Source organism: Lissotriton vulgaris, chromosome 9, assembly GCF_964263255.1.
Source record: "Lissotriton vulgaris chromosome 9, aLisVul1.2, whole genome shotgun sequence".
NCBI classification, from domain to species: domain Eukaryota; kingdom Metazoa; phylum Chordata; class Amphibia; order Caudata; family Salamandridae; genus Lissotriton; species Lissotriton vulgaris.
Window position 1 is genome coordinate 719,825,560 of NC_141697.1, and position 21,131 is coordinate 719,846,690.

General features: G+C 47.7%; 1 protein-coding gene across 1 annotated transcript in view; it reads right to left on the bottom strand.

Annotated features, from left to right (window-relative positions):
* LOC147692167 (bone morphogenetic protein 2-like) overlaps window positions 1–8,702 on the bottom strand; it is a 76,037-nt gene extending 67,335 nt beyond the window's left edge. Inside the window, exon 1 of the mRNA XM_086936751.1 lies at window positions 8,285–8,702. The gene's annotated coding sequence lies outside the window, so the exon portion shown is untranslated. The remainder of the gene's footprint in view (window positions 1–8,284) is intronic.
* Window positions 8,703–21,131: the final 12,429 nt, after the last annotated feature.

A 21,131-nucleotide genomic window follows, 5' to 3' on the forward strand; every position in this document is an offset into this window, starting at 1 on the left:
TATTATGACTATAATGAGTTTTCAAAGTAGTTCTAAAAGTATAAATACAACTATTTTATATTTGTGTTCGTTGACCTCAGTTGAGGTCTGAATCAAAGAAATAAAATGTGAAGCTGAATTTGAATTTGTGAGACTCACACCTCCAGTCTCACAATGTGATTGTTATTGTTACTCCTCAGCCTTCAGTTTTGTTTTATGATCTCTAATGTTGGTCCTGCATCTCTCTAGTTTCATACTTTGATCTCTTAATGTGCTTCTAGGTCTGTCCTTTCAGTCTTATCTCATGAATTCTAATATTACCTCCAAGGTCTCTATTCAGTCTGATCTCATACCCTCTAATCTTACTGATAGGCTACTCATTCGTGTCTCAGATTGTGACCCCAAATGGTACTTAAAGGCCACATCATAATCTATAACACTTTTAACTGAGCGCATCCCCATGTCTGATGTCATGACCTCTAATGTTACCCAATGGCCAACCTCCCAAGCCTCATATTGTAACCTCTAATGTTCTTCAGTGGCCACTCTCCCAAGTCTGATATTATGAGCTCCAATGATACTCAGTGACCACATCCCCATGTCTGATGTCATGACCTCTAATGTTACCCAATGGCCAATCTCCCAAGCCTCATCTTGTAAACTTGAATGTTCTTCAGTGGCCACTCACTTAAGTCTCCTATCATGACTTCTCATGTTAATCCCGAACCACGCTATTTAGTCTAGTCTCTGTTGTGCTCGTGCTCTAAAATGCGTATGTCTTCCATTGTGCTTACTTCCTTTACAAGTTGGACTTTCTTTATCATAAACCATATTCCTCCGTTTCTCCTCGTGGTGTGTGGTTTAACCACTGTACCATTTCAATTGCCAGTTCCTGGACTGTTTCCAGCCAGTCTTTGTCATTTCAAAAAAGGGAGCTTCCAGAACTGAAGACAGCACTCAGGTTACAGCCACAGGGCTACAGATGTGGCCTTCAGAACTGAACCGACCACAGCAATAATAAAATGGATGTTTTCATATATAGTTTTTATGTCTGCCCTTCTAGGCACTGTATTAACCGTGATTATTCAATGTGAAAAGAAGCACCAAATATAATGTCACCAGGGAGAAACCGACAAGTATAAAGCACAACAATCAATTAAAAAGTACAAAATTTTGTTTATTATTAAGTATATATACTCAGGATAAAACATTAAAATTCTAACACATAGTAAAATGAGACACAAAACCTATTCTAAGCAATCAACGTAATACAAAAAATAAAAATGACACCATTAATCATTAATTCATAGAACAGTGGCGGACAATTATAGTCCTCTTCGACGCGCGTTTCGGCGTTTTCGCAAGAACGCCTTCTTCAGGAACCACATACACAATCTGAAAAACATACACAGCAAATTAAAAATCATACTTAGGAGAGTAGTACTTGACTGTCATAAATACCTCAATATAAGTACATATAAACGTATATCAAAAACTCTTGTTGAACCACTCCTGAGGCGAAAAGCCGGGAGCGATAGTGACAAACTATTTTAATATGTATGCAAGCTGCTAAAATTGCTGAATCTGTGTTTTAAATCGTCACTCACCCTTGGGCATTTCTTACTGCCAAATAGACACCCTGCACAGGCGATTGAACGCTGTAGCAGGCGAGTGTTTACTTATTTCGCCGCCATTCCACCCACAGCGGACACGCCCACCGTGCCGGACACGCCCCTTCTCCCAGGCTTAAAAGCGAGCTGAATCATTAGCGTCGCTCTTGTTGAACCACTCCTGAGGCGAAAAGCCGGGAGCGATAGTGACAAACTATTTTAATATGTATGCAAGCTGCTAAAATTGCTGAATCTGTGTTTTAAATCGTCACTCACCCTTGGGCATTTCTTACTGCCAAATAGACACCCTGCACAGGCGATTGAACGCTGTAGCAGGCGAGTGTTTACTTATTTCGCCGCCATTCCACCCACAGCGGACACGCCCACCGTGCCGGACACGCCCCTCCTCCTCACCCTTTTTTTTCTCCATAAAACATGTTACGACAGAGGACGCGCAGCGGACGAGCGCAGCGGGCGCGACGATTGCGCGCCGAAGGCGCGCTTAAGGCAAGCTCGTCTGCGCTCGTCCGCGTCGAGACTGCGCCAGAGACTAGCCACCCTGTTATGGGGGAGACATATGTAAGTACCAAATCGCCCATTCTTACATATACTTCCGAACAACTACGGAAACTAAACTACTTAACAGAAGTGATGCACCCTATACCTCATTTACTGTACACCGACCTTAACATAGGACCTCATAAATGCCCATGCTGCATCTCCCCTAAGCACTCCTCTACCCCCACCCCTAAAATCGCAGGAGCACTTATTAATGTTCGCTCAGTCCCCAAACATAAAACTGAGATTCTGGAATTCATCGAGTCATATCATTCAGACCTCCTTTTCATCACCGAAACATGGGGTAACGACTCTTCGGGCCCAGATTTCAAAGCAGCCATTCCTGATAATTACTGCGTTTGTAGACTTGATAGGAAGAAACATAAAGGTGGAGGAATTGCCATAATATATAAAAACCACTTCAAAGTCAAATTCCTTGATTTAAATGAAAGCACTTGTGAGGCTGCTTCCTTCTCCATCACTATTTCTGATATTCAATCATTTTCAGGGATCCTACTCTATCGCCCTCCGGGGTCTAGAACGAAATTTCTTAACAATCTAAACAACTTAATCGAGCTCTCCGCAGGAGTACCGCATTTCAACATATTGGGTGATTTTAATTTTCATCTCGAGGCCTTATCCGACTCTGACACCTGGACGCTTACTAATGACTTAGCCGCGGTCGGCTTACAGCAAATTGTCACGCTGCCCACTCATACAGCCGGTCATACTCTTGACGGGCTATTCACTACTAATCCTCTTATAACTTTATCAAATGTGACCCCTCTTCTATGGACGGACCATTCAGCTGTCTGTTTTTCTTTAAAACTGACTACTTTGCCTTCACGTCTATCATCTCACTCTCCTACTACGATAAGAAATTGGAAAAATGTCGATCCTTCTCAACTCTCAGCTTTGCTGCTTGACAGTATCATTACCACTGAACAGGATCCCTCTCTAGCCTCCGTTAATTATTTGAACAGCCTAAACAAGGCTTGCCATACCCTAGCTCCCCCTAAAACCTGCCATCACACCAGACTTTCTCCTTCAGCTCCATGGTTTACAGAATCCCTTCGACTGCAGCGTCAAGTGTGTAGAAACCTCGAGAGACAATGGCGCCGCCATTATAACGAATCTGAAAAAGCCAACTACAGAAGCGCTCTCACGAGATACAAAGATCTCATTACTATGGAAAAATCATCCTACTACACTTCTCAGATTACCCAGGCAAAAAATTCAGCTAAAGAACTATTTCAGGTAGTCACTCATCTCTCCAACCCACCTTCCCCCAGCTTCAATGGAACCCAATCCCTTTGCGATTCGCTCGCAATTTTCTTCAAGAAAAAAGTTACTGATATCTTCTCAGCTTTCTCCCTTATACCCCCCATCATTTCAACCATTCCCCCTTCTAATAATGATACTCCTTCCCTACCATTTTTCGAAGCAGTCACGGAGGAACAAGTCCACCGACTGATTTTAAGCACAAAATCAGGATCACCTCTAGATCCTTGCCCCCCTGCCATCATCAATCGAATTCCTGAAGCCATTTCCCCTATCTTAACGTCAATTTGCAATTCTATGTTCTCAACCGGTATTTATCCCTCAGTATGGAAAGAGGCTATTATCAAGCCGCTTCTAAAGAAAGCGACTCTCGACCCTCTTCTCCCTGCCAGCTACCGTCCCATCGCCTGTCTTCCTTTTCCAGCAAAGATTTTTGAAAAGGCGATGAATCTGCAATTATCTAATTTTATAGATGATAACAACTTATTAGATGAGACCCAATTCGGCTTCAGACGAGGTCATGGAACCGAAACCGCGCTACTTAAAGCAGCAGACGAAATCAGAATAACTCTGGATAAGGGAGGAGCGGCTGTACTCATACTGCTGGATCTTTCTGCAGCATTTGACACGGTCGATCATGTCACTCTGATCGACCGTGTCTCAGCCATAGGAGTCAAGAATAAAGCTAAAGATCTTCTGGCTTCCTTCCTAGCCGACCGTCATCAAACTATTAAACTGGCCAACTTTACTTCCCAAACATTCACTCTCCCATGTGGTGTCCCACAGGGCTCCTCGCTAAGTCCGACACTTTTTAACATTTATGTTTCGGACTTAGCGAGAGTAATAAAATCATATGGTATTGCCCTGACAACTTATGCTGATGACACCCAACTTGTGCTTTCTGTACACAATAACGGGACATCAGTAGCTGCAAACTTCCAAATGGGAATGAAGGCCATCAGCTCCTGGATGTCATCTAATTGTCTCAAGCTAAACTCTGACAAAACAGAGGTGATGACATTCGGGAGGCTGGATCCCATTTGGTCCGCCCACTGGTGGCCTTCAGAGCTAGGAGATCCACCTCAACCTGTCTCCAAGGTTCGCAACCTTGGAGTCATATTTGATGATAAATTGACATTTCAGCATCATGTCAATTCAGTGGTCTCCTCATCTTTTTATGTTTTAAAAAGAATCAAAAAACTGCTCCCTTACCTTCCATCATCAGCCGGCAAAACCTTGGTTAGCACCTTGGTTTTTTCAAAAACCGATTATTGTAATGCCCTTCTGCTGAACGCTCAGAAAAAAGTTATCAATCAACTTCAATTAGTCCAGAACGCTTCGGCCAGAGTCCTTTTAAACATCCCCAAATCCAAATCCATCTCCTCTCACATCCGTCAACTGCACTGGCTTCCGGTCAGGAACCGAATAATGTTCAAAGCCTTGTGCATCACTTACAAGGCAGTCAATGAAGTGGGCCCACAGTTCCTCAGAGTAGCTCTCTGCCCGCTTGATCATCCCAGAACTCTCCGTTCTTCAACTGCGCATATGCTGAAAGTCCCACGAACTAAAAAGGTCAACTGGGGTGACAGGTGTTTCACTATCTCTTCATCCAAACTCTGGAACACACTGCCCCTCCACATTAAAACCGCACCAACTCTCCTTAGTTTCAGGAAGAAACTAAAAACCTGGCTCTTCCCAGCATAATGTATCACCTCAGCGATGGTTCTGTACTCTAGCGCCGAGACACCCCCGGGTATTTGCGCGCTCTAAAAATGGCCCAAACATAAACATAAACATAAACATATCGAAAACTCCCTACTTGTGTAGCCAAACTATAAAGCTACACAAGGTACAAACTATAAGATGTTATATTTGAGCAGTGGTGTAGTTTATACGCTAGAGGGCCTTATAAGATAGAAGGACCCTTAACCCAATTGTATATCTGACTCGGGGAGCTTAATAAACTAGAGTCATATTGCTAATGGTGGCAGATAGGGGAATTTTATATTCTCCTAACTGCAAAGAGATTACTTTAGATAGATTATCAAACCTAGTTCTCTTCATTCTTGCAACTAAGCAATATGACTCTAGTTTATTAAGCTCCCCGAGTCAGATATACAATTGGGTTAAGGGTCCTTCTATCTTATAAGGCCCTCTAGCGTATAAACTACACCACTGCTCAAATATAACATCTTATAGTTTGTACCTTGTGTAGCTTTATAGTTTGGCTACACAAGTAGGGAGTTTTCGATATGTAAAGCAGTTTTTGATATACGTTTATATGTACTTATATTGAGGTATTTATGACAGTCAAGTACTACTCTCCTAAGTATGATTTTTAATTTGCTGTGTATGTTTTTCAGACTGTGTATGTGGCTCCTGAAGAAGGCGTTCTTGCAAAAACGCCGAAACGCGCGTCGAAGAGGACTATAATTGTCCGCCACTGTTCTATGAATTAATGATTAATGGTGTCATTTTTATTTTTTGTATTACGTTGATTGCTTAGAATAGGTTTTGTGTCTCATTTTACTATGTGTTAGAATTTTAATGTTTTTATCCTGAGTATATATACTTAATAATAAACAAAATGTTGTACTTTTTAATTGATTGTTGTGCTTTATACTTGTCGGTTTCTCCCTGGTGACATTATATTTGGTGCTTCTTTTCACATTGTCTAATTTTCCCTGTCAAACATATTCTGTTGCTCAAACAGGGGGTCCTTGTTATTCACGCCAATTAACCGTCATTATTGTCAGCTGTCGCACAATGTAAGAGTACTTGGTATACCGACCTCTGAAGGATGTACGGTTGTGTCGATATTGCTGGGACTGGAACTCGTGATCTGCAAAGGAAAACAGCTATGTCGTACTGTAGAAAATCTGGCTCTATGTTTTGTGATCTTGTTTACCCTAATCTGGCCTTGTAGTGCTAGGAAGCTTTATCATCAGTGTGCTGTACAAAAACCCAGGACATAAAATTAAAGGGGGAGAGCAACTGAAAGATAGAGCTTTGCTTGAGTCAGCTGCTGGGCTCTGGCTCAGCTCGAGGCCATCTTGGGCCTTTGAGCCCAAAACGAGTCAAGATTTCATGTGGCTTCTACTATCACATATGCCCTTATCTCAGGGACACAGAATTGAAGACATAGCAGGGACGTTGATGTAAAAAAATGAGAGAGAAATAGATATTCCTTTAGTGGCTGAATTGCACCCTGTGAAACCAGAAAACCTGGGATCAATCCTAGCAGGGGCGGCCTTAGGCATGTGCAAGCTGTGCACCTGCACATGGCCACCAAACACCGGGGGCCACCACGCCAATATATATCCTTAATATAATAATCCTATAAGGATGGATACATAATTGCGTGGCGGCCCCTGGCAGAGATTTGGCAGCTTCTGGCTCTGTTCCACTTCCAAACACCCTGACACCCCCCCCCCCCCCCCCCTCTTCACTGGCCTCCGTGCTCCGCCCCGCCCGGACCCCCTCTTCCGGGGCCCTCTACCTACGCTCCCTGCCCAGGGCCACCATGAGCCTAGAGCCGCCCCTGATCCTAGTTCTCCTGCATGACCAAATTGTGTGATCCTAGGCAAATGTTTTATTTCATCGAACGTCATTTTACATCATTATCTCATGTGAAGAGCACCTTCTAATATTTGAGTTCAGGATGTGCATAGTTAAAAAAGACTCTAGTGTTTGATTAAATAGTTTGGAAATTTGTTCCATGTATAATAGGAATCTACACTACATATAGGGCAAGTGTAACAACCGATTTGCCTATTAGTTCATGATCATCGTGGTGGAGGGAGGAGGGGGTCACGAATGTTTCTAAGCTCTTTTTTTAAAACTATTACTTTTAATCAAAGGCTCACAAAACAATCATATAATCTCATGTACTAGGTGAACCACTTCCGAATGTCAAACAAAAAAAATATATTTAATGTGAACACATTTTATCGCATGATATTTATTACGTGATCTACAGCCAACTATTTTGAAGGCTTAGCTCGTGCATGGGCTCTTCGAGCCGAGCCAGACTCTTCGTGGCTCGACCCGGCTCTCCCTGTTAATCTGCTGGCCGTCCACGGAGCCACCCCCGGGCTGGGCTCCTCTTGTGGCCATACTCCCAGCGCCGTTTTAAGGATTTGTGGAGCCCTGGCAACGACATATATCTGTTCAGGCGCCCTGTTCGGAACAGCATTACATGTATTACCAATTTTCAGCTAATTCAAGCCCTCATGAGTGGTGAGTCTGAGAGAGAGTTGATGTAAAGGGTATGTAATGATTTGTGAGGTAAGGAGGGGTGAAGTAAAGAAAGGCGAGGTAGAAAGAGAGGGTAGAGAAAGAGGCACAGAAGACAGCACGAGGTGGGTTAAATACAGGTTGAAAGTGTAGAAGACAGAGAAGCAGAGAGAGGCAAAAAGGGTGAGCAAGTAGGGAGAGAGGTGACAGAATGAGAGGTAAGTGCGGGACAGAAAGAGCGCTAGGTGGAAAGTAGTGGGTGGTGAGTTAGGGTACGAGTAGACAGAGGCAGACAGTGGAGACAGAACGAGAGGAGATGGAGGAAGGGAGCGAAAGAGAGAGAGAGAGAGAGTGCGCGTGAGAGATTCTTCTGGCTATCCCAAACATTTTACCAGCCAGGCCCCTGGAAGTTAGGAGCCCTGGGCAACAGCCACTTTGGCCATGCCTTAAAGCGTCTCTGTATAGTACTCGATATGCGGCCTCTAGAATTTAGCACAATACTCTGCATTTTTGCGGCCTCTACAAAGTAACACATTTTCTCAGACGTAATAGTCAGAATGCAAAACATATATTTAAGTGCTGTCTCTGGATAAAAACAGCAGATCATGTACATAACTTACGTAGCCCGGGGTCCGATGGGGGTAGCGAGGCCCCATACTGTCCTCCAACGGCGCAGGTTCTGAACGCCCCTCGTCTCGTCAGCCCACGAGCCGCTCTTTTTCCATTTTCCTGTTGTGCTTTGCTGCTTCCTCTGCCGTTTCCTCGCTGGCGGGCCCAGGGCTCCCTACTCCGTGCTGGGCGAACACCTCAGTGGTGCCGTGCGAGGCGGGCAGCGAATCTGGTGGGTGCCCTTATGCACCTTGGCATGGCACTACCTGCCTTCGCCCTTTTCTGAGGCGTCTTCCGGGCGATTAAACAACAGGCGTTATACCCAAACGGAGTTCTAATCCCAGAAGCCCTCTGTGGCCATATGAAGTGATCCGGGACAAGACATTTAATCTCGTCTACCCATCCTCCTTACCTCCGAAAAGCGCAACATAAAAAACTCGCCTTTTGTATCATGCTGCACTCCATACCCTGCTTTGGCCTGTCTTTCGTTCTTGTTTTTGCTGCTCTGTTTTTCTTATGCTCTGTCCCTAGTTCAGAATTCACTCATTTGCTCTGCCCGATCTCTTCTCTTGTCCCCGACTCTCTGCCCACTTTTTTTTTCTAGTAATGTGGTCTTTACCAGTTATTCCAACTAAAATGTGGCTGGGAAGCTTTCCCTCCCCTCCGCCCCACCCACCCCATCCTGCCTCCAGGACGTGATATCAGCTGGAGCCGTGCCACCCTCGAGCGCCCGGCAGCCTGGGGAGTTTGTCATGCTTGTTGTTGAATGTTATGGGGGTGACACGTCCTCTTTAACATGCCCACGGGCAGGTTTGAGTAATGAGATTATCTGCCACTGCCTGGGTTCCATCTTTTGTGCTTATGTTATGGCTGTTAGTAAATTCCAGCATCGCAGCATGTGGCACCAAGGGTATGCACGGAGGGGAGCTCTTTAGAGTGGAGGAGGCCTGAAAGGGTCACACAGCACTGGTAAGACCAATTAGAACAAACTCAGCGAGCCTAGCTTGCTAAAGTCATTTCCTTGTTTAAAGCAGTGGTAAATGAAGAAAACATGGGCCTTTTTTACTGGTGTTTTTTCCTGGTTTAAAAAAATCCTAAGATTATCCTGAAGGAAAGACATATGTGTCTTATTTACTAATACCATTCCCTGGTTTGAGAATATATTTTCTACGTGTTTCATTGGCTTTCTCTTATGGCTGTATTAAGTTACACAAGAACATTTTAAAACGCATTAAGAATGTTTTAAGATTGTCTTCAGTCAGTACAAAACAATAAATAGGGAGATTTTTCCTGGCTAAAGACTCTTTTAATTCAGTGTTAAGTTAGGCTCAAGCGCAGGGAATAATAAGTAAATAATGTCCAGCATGTTGAGGACACCCAGCAGAGGCTTGTAGTCAAAGAACTAAAGACCCACGTTCCCATCTCATTATTTCTTCATCGGCACACGGCAAGAAAAGTACTATTAACAAGGGTGCAAAGAACACCTATCGCTGAGGCACCAACAGCCTGTCTTGCTAACGTTTTATCTGGCTTAAGTCAGTCTTTACATTGTGTTAAGCAAGGTTGTACGGTCTTAAATCTATTATTAGACTGCATTAAGCCAGTACAAAACCCTTCTGAAATCAGAGCCATGCTTCATGATTTAAGACAGTCCCAAGAATGTCTTAAGCCAAGGAACCACTTCAGTTAATAAGACCCCAGGAGATGATTTAGAGTTCATGGTGTCCACCACACAAAGTGGGTAAACATCCTTTACATATCATGCGTTACAACGCATGCCATTACCCCTCATTTTTTACTCTGGAAAATCTTTTACAACACAGGGCTTTACTCAGCAAACCATTACGATACATTTCTTAAAGTAACGCACCGATGCAGTTAGAATAGTAAATTGCCTTGTAATGGGGAGTGCGTTGTAATAGATTGCGTTCTGAAGCCCTACGTTGTAAAAGATTTTGCGGAGTAAAAAATGCGGGGAAATGGCACGTGTTGTAAAGGAATCGACAGAGGACAGAATAGGTATGATTTATTTATTTAATTATACCTTTTCCGTAGTCTGTCGACTCCCCCCAACCCCACCCCACCCCACTGCGCTTACCTGTGCCGGCTGCCGCTGCATTAAAGATGACTTTAAATTTTCTGACTCCTAGAAGATGACACACAGGTATAATCCACTTCTTGCACGGGCCCTATAGTCAGTGCAAAATAAATGGAAGTGGTGCAAGGTTGCAGGAACAAGTTTACATGCTGGGCACAAAATGATTGATCTAAGTGTATTTCCCTGACTGTAAGTGAACCCGTAGATTGAGAGGGGCCCATATCTGAATTTTAAGTATAACTGTCTTGGGAAGGAACCTTGGACAGTGCCAAAGGAAGCTTTGTAAATTGGGGTGTTTTTATGATCAAGAAATTGGTCGGTCAGGCTACCTGGCTTGCAGTTCTTAACCTCTCCACCCCAGAGATATTCCTTGCACCTTTCTCTGACTTTTTTCCCTCTTACTGCAATGTGTGAGGATTTTGTAAAGTGAATTATGGGGATGATTAGGATGGCGGGAAGACTGCTACCAACATCCTATCAGTGGCGGTCTCCCCACCATCCTAAGCAGCTTTTCCACCTGCCAGATTTTGATGGCGGGCGGTGTGCAGGCGGGTGGAAAGCCCGACCACCACACATCTGCTGGGCTCCTTAAGCATGCCAGTGCTGCGGAGGGCCTCCCAATCCCTACAATGGTGGCGGTGCCTACCAGGCACCACCTTAGGGATTACGATGGTCTTTCCCTACCAGGCACCACCTTAGGGATTACGATGGTCTTTCCCCGCCAGCCATTCCATGGCGGTTCGCCCACCATGGAAAGTCTGGCGGGGATGGACATTGGGGGCCAATGCAGATCCCCTTCACCCTGGACCCTTTTCTTTGTTTGAAATTTTTTATTGGGATTATGTATTTTGTTACATTGATCACCATAACCGGTAAAAGAACATTTCATAGTGAATTACATAAACACATGTCAGTTATTAATCGAGTAATCACATTAAGAGGAATAACTCACACTGTTCATTATGCGCTCTAACGGTACAGGTATGATACTATTCCCAGCCAAGTGTTATCTTGTGTCCGGCCTCAGGTTTGTGGGTAGTGTGAGTATCTGCTAGTGGTCAGGTATGTCAGTTTTGATCTGGGCCCTTTAGGTATTCCTTTCCTAATCCTTTGTGGTGTGTTCTCACTCGGTATTACGTTTGTATATCCCTATTACGAACTCATCGGATTCGGAAGCACCGATGTAAAAAAAAGGGGGGGGGGGATACATTAGAGGAGAGGAAGGAGTAATGATTCCCCATTGAACCTGGGGATGAACTGGGAAACACTTTTGGGAAGCTACTAGTGTATTACGATTATGTATTTGGTTGCGGGTGTGATCTATGTTGCAATATCAGATACATGCGGAGGGGGTGGTCCGTGAGGGGTTGGCGTTATATGTCACCCGGTGGCCTGAAGTTGTCTTATTACCCTGACTGTTCTAAATGGCTGTGTCTGGTGGTACATTATCTCCCATCAGTCTCTGGGGGTGGAATCTGTTCTTGGGTGGCTGTCTGTGATGACGGCTGTGTTGTCCCATGAAGAAATCTGTGCATCAGTTGCGCCCACTCAAGGGAGATTTGATGTTTCCGTAGGCCCTTCACCTCCTCGTCCCGTATGACTTCTTCCTCTGCTGTTCCCCATTTTTTCATGGCTCCTATCCAGGCTGCCTTAGTGGTTCCTCCCGGGGCCCGCCAATGCATGGCTATACTTCTTTTTGCTAAGAGAATGGCTAAAGAGGCGAAGCGGTGCTGCACCTTCTTGGTTTTCCGCCTGCAGAAAATACAGAGGGCACTGGCTTCCCAGGAAGACATAGTTAGAATGTTGGTCGTTTCACGGAGTATGTGGTGTATTCTGTCCCAGTAGTGGTGTATAGTGGGGCAATCCCAGAACATATGCTTAAAGTCTGCCTCAGGAGTCTAATATCGAGGGCAGGCAAAGTGTGTATCGTGGTAAAAACGGTGGAGGCATTTTGGGGTGAGATAAGCCCTGTGGAGTATATTGAACTGTATATTCCTAAAGTGTGCATTTCTGGAAACCTTTTTGGGGTATTCCAGCGCTTTGTCCCACTCTTTCTCGTTGAATACCTGGCCTTCTTCATCTTCCCATGTCTGTCGTAAGGAGTCCAGCGGGCGGATAATCAGTTCCTGGATGGCTTTGTATAGCCAGGTCACTAAATGTCTGCCTACTCCCATGTGTAATATCGTGTGTATTATCAGGTGAGTCTGGGGTTCCTCCGCATTTAAATCCCAATATTAATGGGCGCTGTTTAGTAGCTGTTGATGTAGTAGGAACTTCCCCGGGGGGAGGTCATATTGGGCAACCAATCGGGCATATGTCATTAACTGTACATCCTCAAACAATGACTCCATCTCCGTAATGGAGTGATCAGTCCACACATGGAGGGTGCGTGTTGTGTAGTATTTATCGTTGCTTGGGAATCTCACTAATGGGAGTAAGGGTGTATATGGGGGCTTTCCCTTAGACATACGATGTATTTTTGGCATACACGTGCGTGCTATGGTCACTTGTAGAGGGTAAGTACGAAGGGGTTTGGAACCTGGCATCAGCAATCTCCAAATGGCAGGGAGGGGTATCCTTCCCTCTTCTGTGATTGTTTCCCCTACATAGCGTCCCGCTGTCCAGTACAACAGCCACTGGAGTTGCGCCGTCAGAAAGTAGGCTTCGAATGATGGGGCTCCTAGCCCTCCCTGAGTTGTGGGTAGGTAAAGTGTGGTCAAGACCACTCTGTGCCTTCCTCCCCCCAGATCAAGGTGGTCAGAAGCATGTCCAATTCTCGAAAAAATGATCGTGGAGGTGTCACCGGAAGATTGGCAAAATGGTAAAGGAGCCTAGGGACCATTATCATCTTTGCTAGTGCTACTCATCCAATGGGGGCGAGAGGCAATGTCTTCCAGAAATCCACTGATGCACGTAAGCCCGTTAACACCCTGCGGTGATTACCCTCGTATAGATCTGTGGGGGAGTGAAACAGTCTCAATCCCAGGTACCTGGGTGCAGCCGCGCTCCAAGTGAGTGTGTGAGTTCCCACCGATAGGTCCATTGGGGCTAAGTGTGGGCTCAGTGGGAATATCGTGGATTGGGCCCAATTGACCGTTAGGCCCGAGGCCGCCGCAAAGTCGCTCAGTGCTGCCCAGATGGGAGTGAGATCGCTTGCGATATCAATCAATCAATCAATCAATCAATCAAAACATTTATAGAGCGCACTACTCACCCATGAGGGTCTCAAGGCGCTAGGGGGGGTGCTGCTACTGCTCAAAGAGCCAGGTCTTGAGGTGCCTCCTGAAGCTGAGATGGTCCTGGGTCAGTCGTAGGTGAGTGGGGAGGGAGTTCCAGGTCTTCGCTGCCAGGTAGGAGAATGATCTTCCTCCGGAGGTGGTTCTGCGAATTCTTGGGATGATGGCGAGGGTGAGGCTGGTGGAGCGAAGCTGGCGGGTGGGGGTGTAGAACGAGAGTCGGCTGTTGAGGTAGTTGGGGCCCATGTTGTGGAGCGCTTTGTGTGCGTGGGTGAGAAGTCTGAACGTGATCCTTTTGTTGAAGGGGAGCCAGTGGAGGTTTCTCAGGTGGGTGGTTATGTGGCTGTGGCGAGGGATGTCGAGGATGAGTCATGCGGCGGCGTTTTGTATGCGCTGGAGCCTAGTCTGAAGCTTGGCGGTGGTTCCTGCGTACAGGGCGTTCCCGTAGTCCAGTCGGCTGGTGACGAGGGCCTGGGTGACTGTTCTTCTGGTTTCTGTGGGGATCCATCGGAAGATCTTTCGAAGCATTCGCAGGGTGTTGAAGCATGAGGATGAGACGGCTTGACTTGTTGGGTCATCGTGAGGGAAGAGTCCCGGATGAAACCCAGGTTACGTGCGTGGTCCGTGGATGTCGGTGCGGTTCCCAGCGCCGAGGGCCACCATGAGTTGTCCCAGGCAGATGGGTATTATCCGAGGATGAGGACTTCTGTCTTGTCTGAGTTGAGCTTGAGATGGCTGTGCTTCATCCAGTCTGCTACTTCTTTCATTCGTTCCTAGAAGTTGGTTTTGGCGGTGGCTGGATCCTTGGTGAGGGATAGTATCAGCTGGGTGTCGTCGGCGTAGGAGATGATGTTGATGTTGTGTTTTCGTGCGATGGTGGCGTGGGGGCTCATGTAGATATTGAAGAGTGTTGGACTGAGTGAGGATCCTTGAGGAACGCTGCAAATGATCTCGGTGGCCGTGGATCGGAAGGGAGGGAGGCGGACTCTCTGGGTTCTTCCGGAGAGGAACGAGGTGATCCATTCCAGGGCCTTTCCTTGGATTCCAGTGTTGCTGAGACGGTGTATTAGGGCGCGGTGGCATACTGTGTCAAAGGCTGCTGAGAGGTCCAGGAGGATGAGGGCGGTTGTTTTCCCGTTGTCTATCAGGGTTCTGATGTCGTCTGTGGCTGCGATGAGGGTGGTCTCGGTGCTGTGGTTGGCTCGGAATCCGGACTGGGAAGGGTCGAGCGAGTTGTTGTCCTTGAGGAAAGCAGTCAGCTGTTTGTTGACGGTCTTCTCGATGACTTTAGCCGGGAAGGGGAGAAGAGAGATGGGCCGGAAGTTCTTGAGGTCCTTGGGGTCTGCTGTGGGTTTCTTCAGGAGGGCGTTGATCTCTGCGTGTTTCCAGCTTTCAGGGAAGGTCGCTGACGTGAAGGAGCTGTTTATGAAGTTCCACAGGTGGGGAGCGATGGTTGTGCCGTCTTTGTTGTAGATGTGGTGGGGGCAAGGGTCGGAGGGGGAGCCGGAGTGGATGGTGCTCATGACGTGGATGGTGTCTTCACTGCTGATGGGGGTCAAGGAGTTGATGGTGATTCTGGGGGTCGTTAGTTTGGTGTCCTGAAGTGGAGTTTGGGGTCTGAAGCTGTTGTGTATGTCTGCAATTTTGCGATGGAAGAACGTGGCGAGGGAGTTGCAGAGGTCTTGCAAAGGGGTGATGTCGTTGTTGCTTGGGTTGGAGTTGGAGAGCTCTTTGACGATGCTGAAGAGTTCCTTGCTGTTATGGGTGTTGTTGTCCAGTCGCTCTTTGAACGATGTTCTCTTGGTGGTCCGGATCTGTTGATGGTATTCGCGGGTGGCGGCTTTGAGGGCTGTCATGTTTTCTGTCGTCCGTTCTTGGCACCAGGTCTTTTCGAGTTTTCGGCAGGTTCTCTTTGCGGTTTTGAGGGCGTCTGTGAACCATGAGGGTTTTGTGGTGGTGGTTTTGCTGTGAGGGTTTTTCAGTGGAGCGAGGTCGTCGGCGCAGTTGGTGATCCACTGTGCGAAGTTGAGAGTTGCGTCGTTGGTGTCGGGTATGTTGGTGTCGGCAGTTGGGTTCTGGCTCAGTGACGTGGTAAGCTGGTCAGTGGTGGCTTTACTCCAGCATCTGTGGGGGATGTGGGTGAGATGTAGTCTTGAATGTGAAATGTATGCAGCTGTGGTCGGTCCAGTGTAGTCCTGTGGAGTGGTTGAAGTCGACGTGGTTACTGGCGGAGAAGATGGCGTTGAGGGTGTGGCCAGCGAGGTGGGTGGGGGCGTCCACCAGTTGCTTGAGTCCGAGGTTGGCGAGATTGTCGAGCAGGGTGGTGGTGTTGTCGTTGTTGTTCTCCAGGTGAAAGTTCAGGTCTCCTAGGAGGATGTGTTCTGGTGAGGCTAGGGCGTGCGGGCTGATGGCGTCGGCGATGGTTTCGCTGAATTGTGTGCGTGGGCCCGGGGTTTGTAGATGAGTGTTCCTCTGAGGGTGGTCTAGGGGTCGGTGTGGATCTGGAAATGTAGGTGTTCGGTGGAGGAGATAGTGTCTTCGGTGTTGGTCGTGACGCTGATGGTGTTCCTGTAGATGATAGCGATCCCTCCTCCTGTTTTGTTGATGCGGTCCTTCCGGGTGATTTTGTAGCCGACCGTGATGGCTATGGCGATGTCAGGGGCTGAAGAGATGTTCATCCAGGTTTCCGTGAGGAAGGCAACATCAGGTGCTGTTGTGTCGAGGAGGTCTCAGAGTTCGATGGCGTGCTTGTGAACGGAGCGGGTGTTGAGGAGGATGCACTTGAGGTGGTTGTTGTTGCTGTTTGCTTTGGCGGGCGGGGTACGGGATCTGAGGCAGGTGAATTTGCAGGCTTGACAGGTGAAGGGTCCGTTGGTGCGTCTAGAGGTGGCTTGATAGCAGGCAGACGCTCGTCCGGTGTTGAGTGCGTTGAGGGTGGCGGTGTCGTATATCAGTCGGTTGGTCTGGGTCCCCTGAGGTCCAGGGGTTCTGGTGCTGGGCGTGGTCCAGGCGCTGATGGGCGTAGACGGGCTTGCCTTTAGCGCACAATTGGCGCACCCGCTGCGTGTCCGCATGGTCTCCTCTATATAAGGCGAAGTGGGAGGGAGGAGCAGCTGGGAGGCGGGAGCGGGGCGGTGAATGGGTGTCGGGGAAGTGGGTACAGAAAGCAAAAGGGGCGGGGTTGCCGGGGAGCAGCGGCGGGGAGCGGGGGGCACAAGCGGGAAATAAACAATCACGGGGACAGCAGAAAAGGAGCAAAGATCAGGCAATACACCAGTGGCACAGGCAAATACACGAGGGCACAGTAAAAGAAAAAAAAACACTAGATACTCAAGCGCAGGAGCAGCGTCGAACTCACGGCAGCAGCGGTGAAAGTCCTAGAATCACACGGGGAGCGCTGCGGTGCGTGGAGCGACCGACCAAGTTTGTTTTTGTAAATTCCTCCTGATGGACCCTGGATGGTCAATGTGTCAAACGTAGAAAGTACTCAAATTCTTTTTTCGTTTTTCATTTCTTAACAACTCAGTTCGTTTGCTCCGACCTGGCGTCTTCCGGCTAAAGTTTGTAAATGCGCGACCAGATATATCTCTGACATAAATCAGGAGATCATCTGCGTATAGTGACACGCAGTGCATTGTGTCTGCTATTGGTATACCCCATGCATCACCCCCCTGTCGTAATCTGATGGCTATGGGTTCTACTGCTAGGGCGAACAGGAGGGGGGACAAGGGGCACCCTTGCCTAGTTCCTCTTTCAATCACAAAGGGGGCGGAGATGTATTTACCTATTCTTACTCGTGACGTTAGGCCCTTGTAAAGACGTTTTTTGTACTTCATCAGGGTTGGTCCCACGTTGAATCTGCGAAGAGTGGCAAATAAGTACGGCCACAGGGGAGTATCGAAGGCTTTTTCGAGATCTAGCAATAGACACGCCGCATTAGGGAAATTAGTTTTGGCCCTGTCTTGGACATGGAAAAGTCTGGGTATGTTCTGCGAGGTGTTCCGTCTCGGAATAAATCCGCTTTGGTCGGGGTGAACCAATGGCAGCAGGTTCTGGGTATATCTGTCCGCCAGGACGTTTCCTAGTATTTTGCAGTCTGCATTTAGCAGCGTTATTGGTCTGTATGAGGCAGGAAGGGTAGAGTCCCTATGGGGTTTCGGAAACGTGACTAGGATTGATTTTTGAAGCGACCCAGGGAGTTCTCCTCTGGCAAATGCGGCCTCGTACATGGCCACTACCCTGGGGACTAGGTGAGCAGAGAATGTGCCGTAATATTCAAGCGGGAACCCGTCCATTCCTGGGGCTTTGTTCCTCGCCAATGCTCTGACAGCCCCGGTGACTTCTGGGGCCTTGATCTTTGTCTCTAATTCTTTATTATCGGCGTGTGGTATACGGGGAATTTGACCCGGTGAAGGAACTGAGTTATTGCATCCTGAGCGTTGTTCATCGGGGCCCGGTAAATATTAGAGTAATAGTCTTGAAAAACATGTAGGATCTCTACTTGTGAGTGTCTAATGGTTCCTGTTTTGTCAAGCAGTTCAGTGCCCACTTTGACGTTTACGTACTGCTTTGATAGCCACGCTAATAGTGTTACCCTCTTTATGGACTCTAGTGGCATAAGCTCGGAAATTATATTTGTGTAGGTATGTCATTGCTTCTGCGTGGGAGGTTTTAGCGGCTGCTATTTGTTCGGGGTGGCTTTGGTTGCATCTGCCTGTTTTGTGAGCTCCACCAGCACCAACTCTGAGTTTTTTAGTGTTCTTTCGAGTGTCTTGCGTACTCCTACTATTTGCTGTATGCTGTGCCCCCTAGCCACGACCTTAAATGCACCCCACTCTATTAGTGTTGATGTTGCTGTACCTGAGTTGAGGGCAAAGTGTTCCTGAATATAGTTTCTGTGTTCATGTCGAAATACCTGGTCTGTGAGACAGTCACGGGGTAGTTTCCAGGTGGGCACTGGGGGGTGTGGGGGCTTCAATCGGAGCGTCATTATATGCGCGTCTTGGTCAGAGAGTACCCTTCCCAGATAATCGGACTGTTGCACTTTAGGGAGTATTGTTGTGGAGCAGAGGAATCTGTCCAGGCTTACTCGTAAATTGTGTGGGATGGAATGGAAGGAGTAGATTTTAGTGTCTGGGTTACGTTTACGCCATGGGTCTGCCAGTGACCAGTGTTTCACCCATGTTTGGTATTGGCTTTTCTGCATGTGTGCCGGTCAGTACAACGGCGGAGGGTGAGACCTATCAAGATGAATGTCTAGAATGCAATTATAGTCGCCCCCTAAGAGCCATGGGACGGAGGTGTGCTGAGTGAGTACCCCTGTGAGGCGCTTTCAGTACTGGTCCTGGTCTACGTGGGGAGCATACATGCTTCCTAGGAGAATAGACTGGTCCTCCAATATGCCCTCTATCAGGGAGTATCGGCCTTCTTTATCCACAGTACATTCCTGTTCCTTGAAGGGAATTCCTGGTCTAATCCAGACCAGGGTGCCCCTGGCAAATGCTGAATATGTGGTGGCGTAAATGGTACCCCGCCATCTTCTGCTCAGCCGATCTACCTCGATTGCCGATAAGTGTGTCTCTTGTAGGAGAGCTATTTGTGCTTGCTGTCTTTTTATATATGCATAAACGGCGTAGCGCTTAGTTGCTGTATGCATGCCCCTAACGTTCATCGTGATGATTTTTATATCTGTGTTGGGGACTCTAGTGACCATTGCGTTTTGTGACTACAGGTAAGTCGTACTGCGTGTACCACCCCACCGCCCCCTCCCGAATTCCTGCCTCAACAGTAATTGACCGCCCTCTTATAATGTGTACTCTCACAAGTTCGCTCCGCTAAGGGTTTTTGGGGGACCTGAAACAAGGGAAAACTAAACTTTAACAAAAGGGAGTATTCCTAAATGAGGGGACATGTCGTAGGGGACGATATGTCCAAACTGTAATTCATGTACTGTCTTTAAGTCGTTCTTCGTGGGGGGTGGTCGTGCGGCATCGCCTGTCTCTGGCGTCTCGACTGCCCGCTTTGTAATGATGAGTCATCCCGGCCCAGTTTGGTGCGTCTCGTTGTGTCGTGTCTGAGTTCTGGACTCGTTACTTCACGTCCTTACAACCTCATGCATGGTTCAAGGGTTGAAGGCATCCCATGCAGCACCCTGATATGACAGCCTTGCGGCCGATTGAGGACTATATCAGCGTGTCTGCCTTTTGCGGAGTAACTATTGGAGGTGTGACAGATCCATCGCGGGAGGAGTGTGCATCACTTATTTCTTCTTCTGAGGTGAACAGATGAGGGGCGTTGTCTGTGTTCTGGCCGTATTCCGTTGACCTGACCACTGCCGCAGCTCGTAATGCTCTTCTGCGTTCTGCTATAATTTGCTCCAGGTTGGGGGAGTGACGTGCGATAGAGTCTGAGTGTGAGCTCATCTGCGTGAGGGCAATTTTCTTAACCTGGCGTCGTGGACGGCCAGTGGGCCGGTCATTGCATGTGTTTCCGTTGTTACCTGGTCCCGACAAGTGCTGTTCCACCCAGTCCCGCGCCTCCGTTGGGTCGGTGAAGAAATGCGCAGCTCCGTCATGCAAGATTGTCAAGCGGGCCAGGAAAAGGAGAGCATACTGCACATTCTTCTGTTGGAGAGTCCGTTTGATTGCTAGAAAAGTGGCCCTTTGCTGCTGGACAGCACGGGACTAATCTGGGAACAGCCTTACTTGTTTGTCTTCAAGTCGTAACGGTCCTTTCTGTCTAGCCGCTCTAAGAATAGTGTCTCTGTCCTGGAAGTGGAGTAATTTTAGAAGAAATAGTCAGGGCGGTGAGCCCGGTGGTGGTCTTTGAGCCGGTACTCGATGTGCCCTCTCTATGGAAAAGTATGGGGTCAGATTAGCTGCTCGGGTGAACATCTTGATCCATGTTTCCATGTATTGGACCCTTCTGATCCTTCCGGCAGATTTACAATGCGGATATTACTTCTTCTGGAGCGGCCTTCCAAATGGCCCATTTTGCTTTCTAGGGATTTTACTCTCAGTTGGAGATCTTTTATGACATCTTGGTGTGTCTGTAGTTTCCGTTCTATGGTTTGGAGCGCTGCCTCGCCCTGTTTGACTCTGTCCGTTAATTTCCGATGGTCATCCCGAAGAAGGTTGAGGTCAGTGGCTAGTTCTCCGAATTTGTTTTCCATGGTCGTTCTGGAGTGTTCAATTGCTGCTAGTACCTTATCCAGTTTGGCAGACATGGTGTCTGCGTGGAAGGGTTCTCCTTCTGTTCGGGCGGTCGTAGGGTCTGGGGAGTTCTGTCTCCGATTCGGCACTTGCGTTGTTCCTATATTGAGTTGGCGTCCCATTGCACTAAGAGATATCTAGGTTCATCCCAGCCTCTGGTGCGTGATGGTGGGGGAGCAGGTATCCTACTTGTAGTTAGCTTCCGATGTTAGCCTTAGGTGTGTGTGGACGGACAGCAGACCTGTGTCGAGGAGCAATCTCCCTGTATGTTGCCGCCGCTCTCTACCCCCGAGCCTCCACCTTAAATCCCAGC